Source organism: Triticum urartu, chromosome 6A (assembly GCF_056163025.1).
Source record: "Triticum urartu cultivar PI428250 chromosome 6A, HENAU_Tu73, whole genome shotgun sequence".
NCBI lineage: Eukaryota > Viridiplantae > Streptophyta > Magnoliopsida > Poales > Poaceae > Triticum > Triticum urartu.
The window spans coordinates 490,050,717-490,059,212 of NC_141878.1; the positions used below are offsets into that span (position 1 = coordinate 490,050,717).

Below are 8,496 nucleotides of genomic sequence, written 5' to 3' on the forward strand. Positions count from 1 at the left end.
GAAATGCTAGCCATGCGTGCCGTGAATAATGGGCTAGTCTGGTGCAGTCCCACCTGGGCAACCTGGCCATCAGGCGCTGTGAGCTGCTCGGGTGCGATCAGTTCTAGCCTGACCTGTTGAGAGAAGCTAGGTGATGTGGTCCGGTGTGAAGAAAACCCATCAGGACCTTACAATTGAGACCCATCGGTCAGAACGCTCATAAACTTTAAAGAGGGTAAATTGTGTCAACACTTTTCTTAAATGGGGTAAAACGGCCGAAATCCGGCTAAATGGGTAATTAGTGTCAAAAATGTCAAAATAGAGGGTAAAAACCAGAATTCACTCTATAAATGGTAAGTCTTTTGCCTTGTTTTAATAAATAAATAAAAATAGGATCTGTCTATGTTGCATATAGATGTGAGATAATATCTCACATCTAAGCTGACATCATCCTCTAATCTGTCCCCACTTGTTGACAAACAACCAGTCAGCTGGTTGCATCCGATCACCCCCACACATAGACGCTTGTTTGTATTGTTTTTTTAGAACACTTTTGTATTGTTTGTTTGTGTCTGGCCAGTCCACCCCACCCAGCCCAACTAGCCCCTCCCCTTGGACCTTGTTTGTTGGGCTTTATTTGTCTATTTGTTTGTTTGACAAAAAAAGAGCAACATATGCGCACAGACCTGGGCCTTGTTGGCATAAAAAAAACTGTTGCAAAATATGCTTAGGTGGCTGACGAGTTGCAAAAAAGCAAGTACAAAATTTCGCCTCTCCTTGTAGATCCTTTCTGGCAAGATCGTGTACAACCTCGTAGATAATTTCTGATGGTAGATCTTTATTTTTTGCTCTTGATTATCCTTTCATTTTCCATCAAACATATGATGGTCCTTGTCTCTGGAAAAAACACACAACCGTTAAACAGTTTTTTGTCGTCAAAAAAATAAGAGCAAATCTTTCTAAGCAGACCATATCTACATGAACACACAGACAACATTGTGTTGTTATGCCTAAATAAAGTGCATGTAAGTTTGATCTAGCCTTAGAAACCGATCAGAGAAAAATTGCATATCACTATCTTTTACATGCCAGATAACTTGTTTGTTTCAGATGTGTTGAGCTTCATACATGTGCTAGCCGAAAGATCAGAACAAAAACACCTCCTTGTTCCAGTTTGCGTGCAACTACTTTCAGATAACATTTGTTCCCATTTATTCAGCAAAAAACATTGCCTTTCCAAGAAAACTGGAACTACATTTCTATATACAGCCTGATCAGGGAAATATATTTGGCCTCACTAGGGAAAAGAAAGGGGAAAAGATGCATCATTACCTTGTTAGAGAACAAAATAAAAAGTGCTGACTCTGAATTTAGAATTTTTCATCTAAGAAAGAAGAACTTAGAATTTGACTGCATCTCAGTGTATTATGCATGTTCACAAAAAAGTGTTGGCAACTGGTAAGAAAGAAAACAGCATATGACAAATGCTAGCATGTTTCCCTAAGAAAAAGAACATAGGGGTGTGCTCCTCCATTCCATAAAATCTTTTGGCGAAGAAAAGCATGAAGTTAAATTTTGGAAAAACTGATGACTGTAGGAAATGAAGATAGCTATGCAGGGGACTACGTTGGCACTCAGGTATGATTTGGGAAAAAGGAAAATAGATAAATATTGATTCATCAATACACATGGGACCATAAAAACAAAAATGACAGGAAAAAACACGAGATGAACTTACTGCTTTGTTTTGATTGCAGCCTGTGCAGTCCCAATACCCAGCAGTGGTGTTTGACCCGTGGCTTTTTCAAATGCAAAACAATGGACAATAATTTCTGCAGATGATTCCACCTTACTCATTCGCCTCTAAGGGTCATGAGTTTGCAACACCATCAAATCCTCTAACTGTTGTGACTAACGGATAAATTCCACTTGGTGGTCAAAATGCTATCCCTTTTGTCCAGTAGAAACAAAGATTTAAGTCAGTTATTCTTTTGGAACAAATAAAATGAGTAAAGTGCTTGGGAAGAAAAATTATAAATTGTATCTTCTCTGTATCAAGTAGATATGAACCGTATCCATCTCAAAATTTTGACCCCCAAGTCGAGGGTCAACTTGCAAGTGACGTGAAACAAAAAAAACTACGAGCCGGGTTGCAAGTCGATGGTGGACTTGCAACTGGCGTGACTACAACTACACACACACAAAAAAAAGTACAGGCCGAGTTGCGAGTCGATGGTGCACTTGCAACTGGGGCGATTACAACTACACAAAAAACCCAATAGCACATCAAAGGTTGACTTGCAAGTGGCACGAAACAAAAAGTATAAGCCTTGCGACTTGATGGTCAACTTGCAACTAGGGTGAATTCGACTACAAAAAACTAATTATGAGTTGGGGGTCAGACTTGCAAGTAGCATGAAACAAAGAACTATGGGTCCGAGTTGCGAGTCGATGGTGGACTTGCGACTGGGTGATTACAACTACATGAAAACCCCAGTTGCAAGTCGAGGATCGACTTGCAAGTGGCGTGAAACAAAAACTACGAGCCGATTGCGAGTCGTTGGTGGACTTGCAACTGGCGTGACTACAACTACACAAAAAACCAGTGTGCAAGTCAAAGGGCAACTTTTAAGTGGCATGTAACTACGGGTCCTAGTTGTGAGTCAATGGTGGACTTGCAACTGGGGCGATTATAACTACATTAAACCCTAGTAGTAAGTTGAGGATCGACTTGCAAGTTGACGTGAAACAAAAAACTACATGCCGAGTTGCGAGTCGATGGTGGACTTGCAACGGGGCGTGACTATAACTACAAAAAATACCCCAATTGCGAGTAGAGGGTCAACTTGCAAGTGGCATGAAACAAAAAAGTACATGCCGAGTTGCGAGTCGATGGTGCACTTGCAACTAGGGTGACTACAACTACAAAAAAACCTAGTTGAGAGTCGACGATCGACTTGCAAGTGACATGAAACAAAGAACTACGGGTCCGAGTTCCGAGTAGATGGTAGACTGGCAGCTAGGGTGATTACAACTACATGAAAACCCAGTTGCAAGTCGAGGGCCAACTTGCAAGTGGCGTGAAACAAAAACTACGAGCCAAGTTCTGAGTTGTTGGTGGACTTGCAACTGGCGTGACTACAACTATACAAAAAAACCCAGTTTGCAAGTCAAATGGTGACTTGCAAGTGGGCATGAAACAAGAATTACGGGTCCAAATTGCGAGTCAATGGTGGAATTGCAACTGGGAGTTTACAACTACATAGAAACCCCAGTTGCAAGTCGAGGGTCGACTTGCAAGTGACGTGAAACAAAAAACTACGAGCAGAGTTGCGAGTGAATGGTGGACTTGCAACGAGCGTGACTACAACTACACAAAAAACCCAGTTGCAAGTCAATGGGCTGCTTGCAAGTGGCATGAAACGAGAACTACAGGTCCGAGTTGCGAGTCGATTATGGACTTGCGACTGGGGCGATTACAACTACATTAAACCCCAGTTGTAAGTCGAGCATCGACTTGCAAGTGATGTGAAACAAAAAACCACGAGCCGAGTTGCGAGTCGATGGTGGACTTGTAATTGGCGTGCCTACAACTACACAAAATATTCCAATTGCGAGTCGAGGGTCAACTTGCAAGTGGAATGAAACAGAAAAAGTATAGGCCGAGTTGCGACTCGATGGTGCACTTGCAACTAGGGCGATTAAAACTACACAAAACCTCAGTTGTGCATCGAGAGTCGACTTGCAAGTGGCATGAAACAAAAAATTACAAGCCTAGTTGTGAGTTGATGGTCGACATGCAACTGGGGTGACTACGGCTACCAAAAAAACTAGTTGTCAGTCGAGGATCGACTTGCAAGTGGCATGAAACAAAGAACCACAGGTCCGAGTTGCGAGTCGATGGTGGACTTGCAACTGGGGCAATTACAACTACATGAAAACCCAGTTGCAAGCCGAGGGTAGACTTTCAAGTGACATGGAGAAAACTACAAGTCTAGTTGCGAGTCGTTGGTGGGCTTGCGAGTGGCGTGACTACAACTACACAAAAAATCTTAGTTGCGAGTCGAGGTTCGTCTTGCAAGTGGCATGAAAAAAAACTAAAGTCCGAGTTGCGAGTCGATGGTGGACTTGCAACTAGGGCGACTACGATTACACAAAAAACCCAGTTGCGAGTCGAGGGTCGAATTGCAAGTGGCATAAAAAGGACAAAGCTTAGTTGCGAGTTGATGGTCTACTTGCAACTGAGGCGACTATGACTACACAAAAAAAAACTTGCGAGTCGAGGGTCAACTTGCAAAAACAACTACAAAAAAGACTAGTGTGTGTCAATGATGACTTGTAACTAGAGTAAAAACAACTAGAAAAAAAACAACAATTGCATGTCAATGATGGACTTTCAAACTGGGAGCAACGTTGTGTAGGAAGCCCGTAGTTACGGGTTGATGGTGGACTACAGCTAAGGCAACGCCTTGTAGTGAAAATAAACCCGTTGTGTGTCAATGATGGACTCACAACAACGGCATATCAGCTGGTTGTGCATGGGATGTCCTGTTAACAACAACAAAAAATAAAAAGAGAAGTAGAAAAAAAATCAAAAAATTAGCAAAAATAAAAAAGGTGAAAATAAACATTTGTGACAAAAGAAAAAAAAGGAAAATTACCATTGTTGGTGAGGGCGGCTTCGAAGCCCTCACGAGTGACAATTCCAAAATCTCTGCTCATTACTCTCGCAATGCGAATGGCAGTCTGGGCACACCATCCTGCATGTGTAATTTTGTCCTAGTTCCATGGTCAACTTGCAAAAACTATGGTTCCAGTTGTGAGTCAAGGGTGGACTCGCAACTATGACAACAAACAAGTACATGGCACAATTGCAAGTCAAGGGTGGGCTTGCAGTTGGGGCCCTACAACTACAATCCTGGTTGCGAGTTGAGGGCGGACTTGCAACTAGGACAAACACTATGGAACCCCAATTGCGAGTCGAGGGTGGAATCACAACTGAGACAAATACTATTGGATTCCAATTGTGAGTCGAGGGTGGACTCGCGACTGGGTGGAGGAAAAACTATGGTTCCAGTTGTGAGTCGAGGGTGGACTCGCAACTATGACAACAAACAACAACGGGGCCCAATTGCATGTCGAGGGTGGGCTCGCAGCTGGGGCCCTACAACTACAATCCCAGTCGCAAGTCAAGGGTGGACTTGCAACTAGGACAAATACTATGGAACCCCAATTACAACAGGCCTAGTTACTAGTCAAGGGTGGACTTGCACCTGGGCAACTACAACTACAAGCCCTAGTTGCGAGTTTAGAGTGGACTTTCAACTGTGGCAACTAGAACTCCCAACCCAATTGTGAGTTGAGGGTGAAATTGCAACTAGCGCGCCAACAACTATAGTCCTAGTTGCGAGTCGAGGTGGACTTGCAACTTGGACAAATAAACAAAACTATGAGACCCAGTTGCATATCGAGGGTGGACTCTCACTAGGAGGAAAACAAACTACGATCCCCTTGCTATTCGGGGGCTGAGTCGCAACTTGGACGACAAAATAGCTACGAGGCCAGTAGCGCGTCGAACGTGGACTTGCAACTGGGACAACTAAAACTTTGTGCCCAGTTGCGAGTCGAGCGGTGGACTTGCATTTGGGATGGCAACAACACGTACGGTCCAGTTGTCAGTATAGGGTGGACTCGCAACTGGGTTGGAAACAACTACGGGGCAATTTTTGATTCGAGAGGTGGGCTTGCAATCGGGACGACAACAACACCTATGGGCCTAGTTGCGAGTTGATGATGGACCTGCAAGTGGGACAACACCTACTACGGGCCAAGTTGCAAGTGGAGGGGGCTCGCAACTAGGAAAATAAAGAAAAAGTATGGGGCACATGGCAGGTTGAGGGCAAGAGCTTTCAATCAAGACGACAACAAGACCTAAGGGCCCGGTTGCGAGTCAATGATGAACTTGCAATCGAGAAGACAACAAGACCTATGAACCCAAGGACGAGTCGAGGGGTGGACTTGCAAGTGGGACATCTCTTACTACGGCCCAAGTTGTCAGACGAGGGGGGACTCGCAACTGGGACAAGGACAAGTATGGGGCTAGTTGCGAGTAGAGGGTGGACTTGCAACTGGGCTAAAACAACTAAACACAATATCTACAAAGTATATACTTTAGATATATATATATAAAAGAATATATATTATTCAGATGCATATATATAACACAATATACTGCAGCAGAGGAATAACAAAATGTATACAATTCAGATCATCCTAGAAAACTTAGTCTCTGTTACCAAATGATAATATGATATCACCCCTGAGTATGCATTTATCTAGAAACTAGTGCTTTTCACTGAAGTTATTAAGATAATTGTTGTCACAGAGACTACAATGAAAACTTAGTTTTTGTTACAAAAAAATAAAATGCATGTAAATAATAAACACTATATAGGACATATTTAGAAAGGACATAAGCCTGATGGGTCCCCATTTGGATGAGCAAAAAAGCACCAGGCATGCAGAATACAACTGCACAGGAGCATCCATCGCTCTGCGTGCAAAAACATGAAAAATGGAGATACATACCAGTTTTGTACCATTTCCCATTCTAGTAGAGAATTGTGCTTGAATCCAAAAAACAAACAACTACTAAACCCAGGGACATTTCCCATTAAAAAATATCTACAAAAACCCAGATTAGTTTTGCTACAATCTGTCATCTAAAACAGAAGTCTAGAAGAAGAATGTTAGTAGAATATACATGAACGTAATGTTGCCTGTACCTGAAAATTCACTTGTAAACGAAAGATGAAACCCCTATTTGAAAACGGGGACAAATCTACTGTGAAAACAACTAAAAAAACAGAGAGCATTCCCACTGATCCGAGGTATTAGGGACAAAATGTACTGAAAAAAGGGAATTCATTGGGATTGCAATAAAAAAAGGTACTGGAACCTGCTCACTGCCAAAACACAAAAAGGAAACCTAGAACCCTAAAGAAACCTAGAAACTACACCTGCTTCTACAACAAAAACACAAAAAAGGTTCAGGCATTTCGAACAAAAACACTCACATAGATAGCATATAAAAAGATATCACATATAACCATTGATTGGTACTGACATATGTAGCAGATAAGCAGTTACATTGACGGACATAGCTAGCAAAAATTACATTTAGTCTGAGACAGATGCTAACACTGACCAACCTGTCGAAACTAGTAACTGATATTCACACATAAGACCACTGAAAAAGAAATCCCACTGCTGCACACTGCTGAACCTAACGACCTAAAAATTAACAACCACATGAATCTCTGTTCGATTTGGACAGAAAAACACTAGATCAAAATCAACTTATTGCTGAAAAAAGGAACGGAATCCTACCATCTAACTGAACATCTAGACACGAAATCTACACCCCTCCCACCCAGTACTACCATCTTGAAAATCTCCCTCGCATTTGTACACAGGAAAACTCTCGTTTGGGCAAACCCTAGATCGATGACAGTACACACAAACACCGCGCGGAGCAAAGAATCAAACAAGAATGGGGGGAAAGGGAACGGGCAAAAACCTGCTGCGGCTCTCTCCTCTCCATCTTCGGTCACGAGAATCGCGGCCGCCTGGAGGAATCACTGCCCCGGAGAGGAAAGGGTGAGCGGGGTGACGAAATACTAGTGGATGAGGGGAGGGAGAGTTCATGGACAATACACTCACTTTTTTTTGAGCAACGGACGATACACTCACTTAGATTTGTTTTTTAGAAAAATAAAACGCTCGTTGTGGACAAACAGAAAACAGCTCACCAGGCCAATAACGCGAAAATAAAAAAGACAACGGCCCGCCAGGCGCGAGCCAGCGCGCGAGCAAACAGAACAATTGCATGAATCTTAAAGACAATAAGGATCCAATGGTCCAAGACTTAGATGTGAGATAACTATTTCACATCTAGATGTGAAATAGCAAACCTGATAAAAATATTATGCCCTACGGCCATGCATTATCGATCCATAAGTAGTGGTGCAAAGAACTCCGGTAGCAGTGCTGCAAACTAGAACACGTACGTACGCCCATGCATTATCGACCTAGCCTAGTTACACGCACTCCACCAATTTATGATCTCCTTCCTTTCGCCGGATCAGGTTAAAAGACCCATCGTTCACTCTACGTGTGACCCGGGTGGGCGGCCGAGCAAGCGTACTTGCACGTGTGCAGACAGAACAATCAGTTCGACGAATTAATGGACACTGTGCTAAGTTACTTAGAGGGTGCTTGGATACGTTTTAGTTCCATGACTAAAAGTAGTGGGACTAAAATTTGCTAGCCTCATCCATACTTGGATACAAATACTAAAGAGACTAAAATCAAGTTATTGAACATTTATTATCCTCCAAACCCTCCAATTCAGAACTCGCATGTGGTAAAGGAGAGGAATTAAATGAGGAGAGAGAGGGCTAATACATATTTTAATAGGTTTCCTATGACTGAAATTTTTTAGCCTTAAGACTAATC

General features: G+C 42.6%; 1 long non-coding RNA gene across 1 annotated transcript; it reads right to left on the reverse strand.

Moving 5' to 3' along the window:
• Positions 1-353: 353 nt before the first annotated feature.
• LOC147965846 (uncharacterized) lies at positions 354-7,857 on the reverse strand. The gene is made up of 3 exons (XR_015607562.1): positions 7,559-7,857; positions 1,718-1,929; positions 354-876 (listed from the first exon to the last, which is right to left on the reverse strand). It is a non-coding gene; the product is annotated as an uncharacterized LOC147965846 (long non-coding RNA).
• Positions 7,858-8,496: the final 639 nt, after the last annotated feature.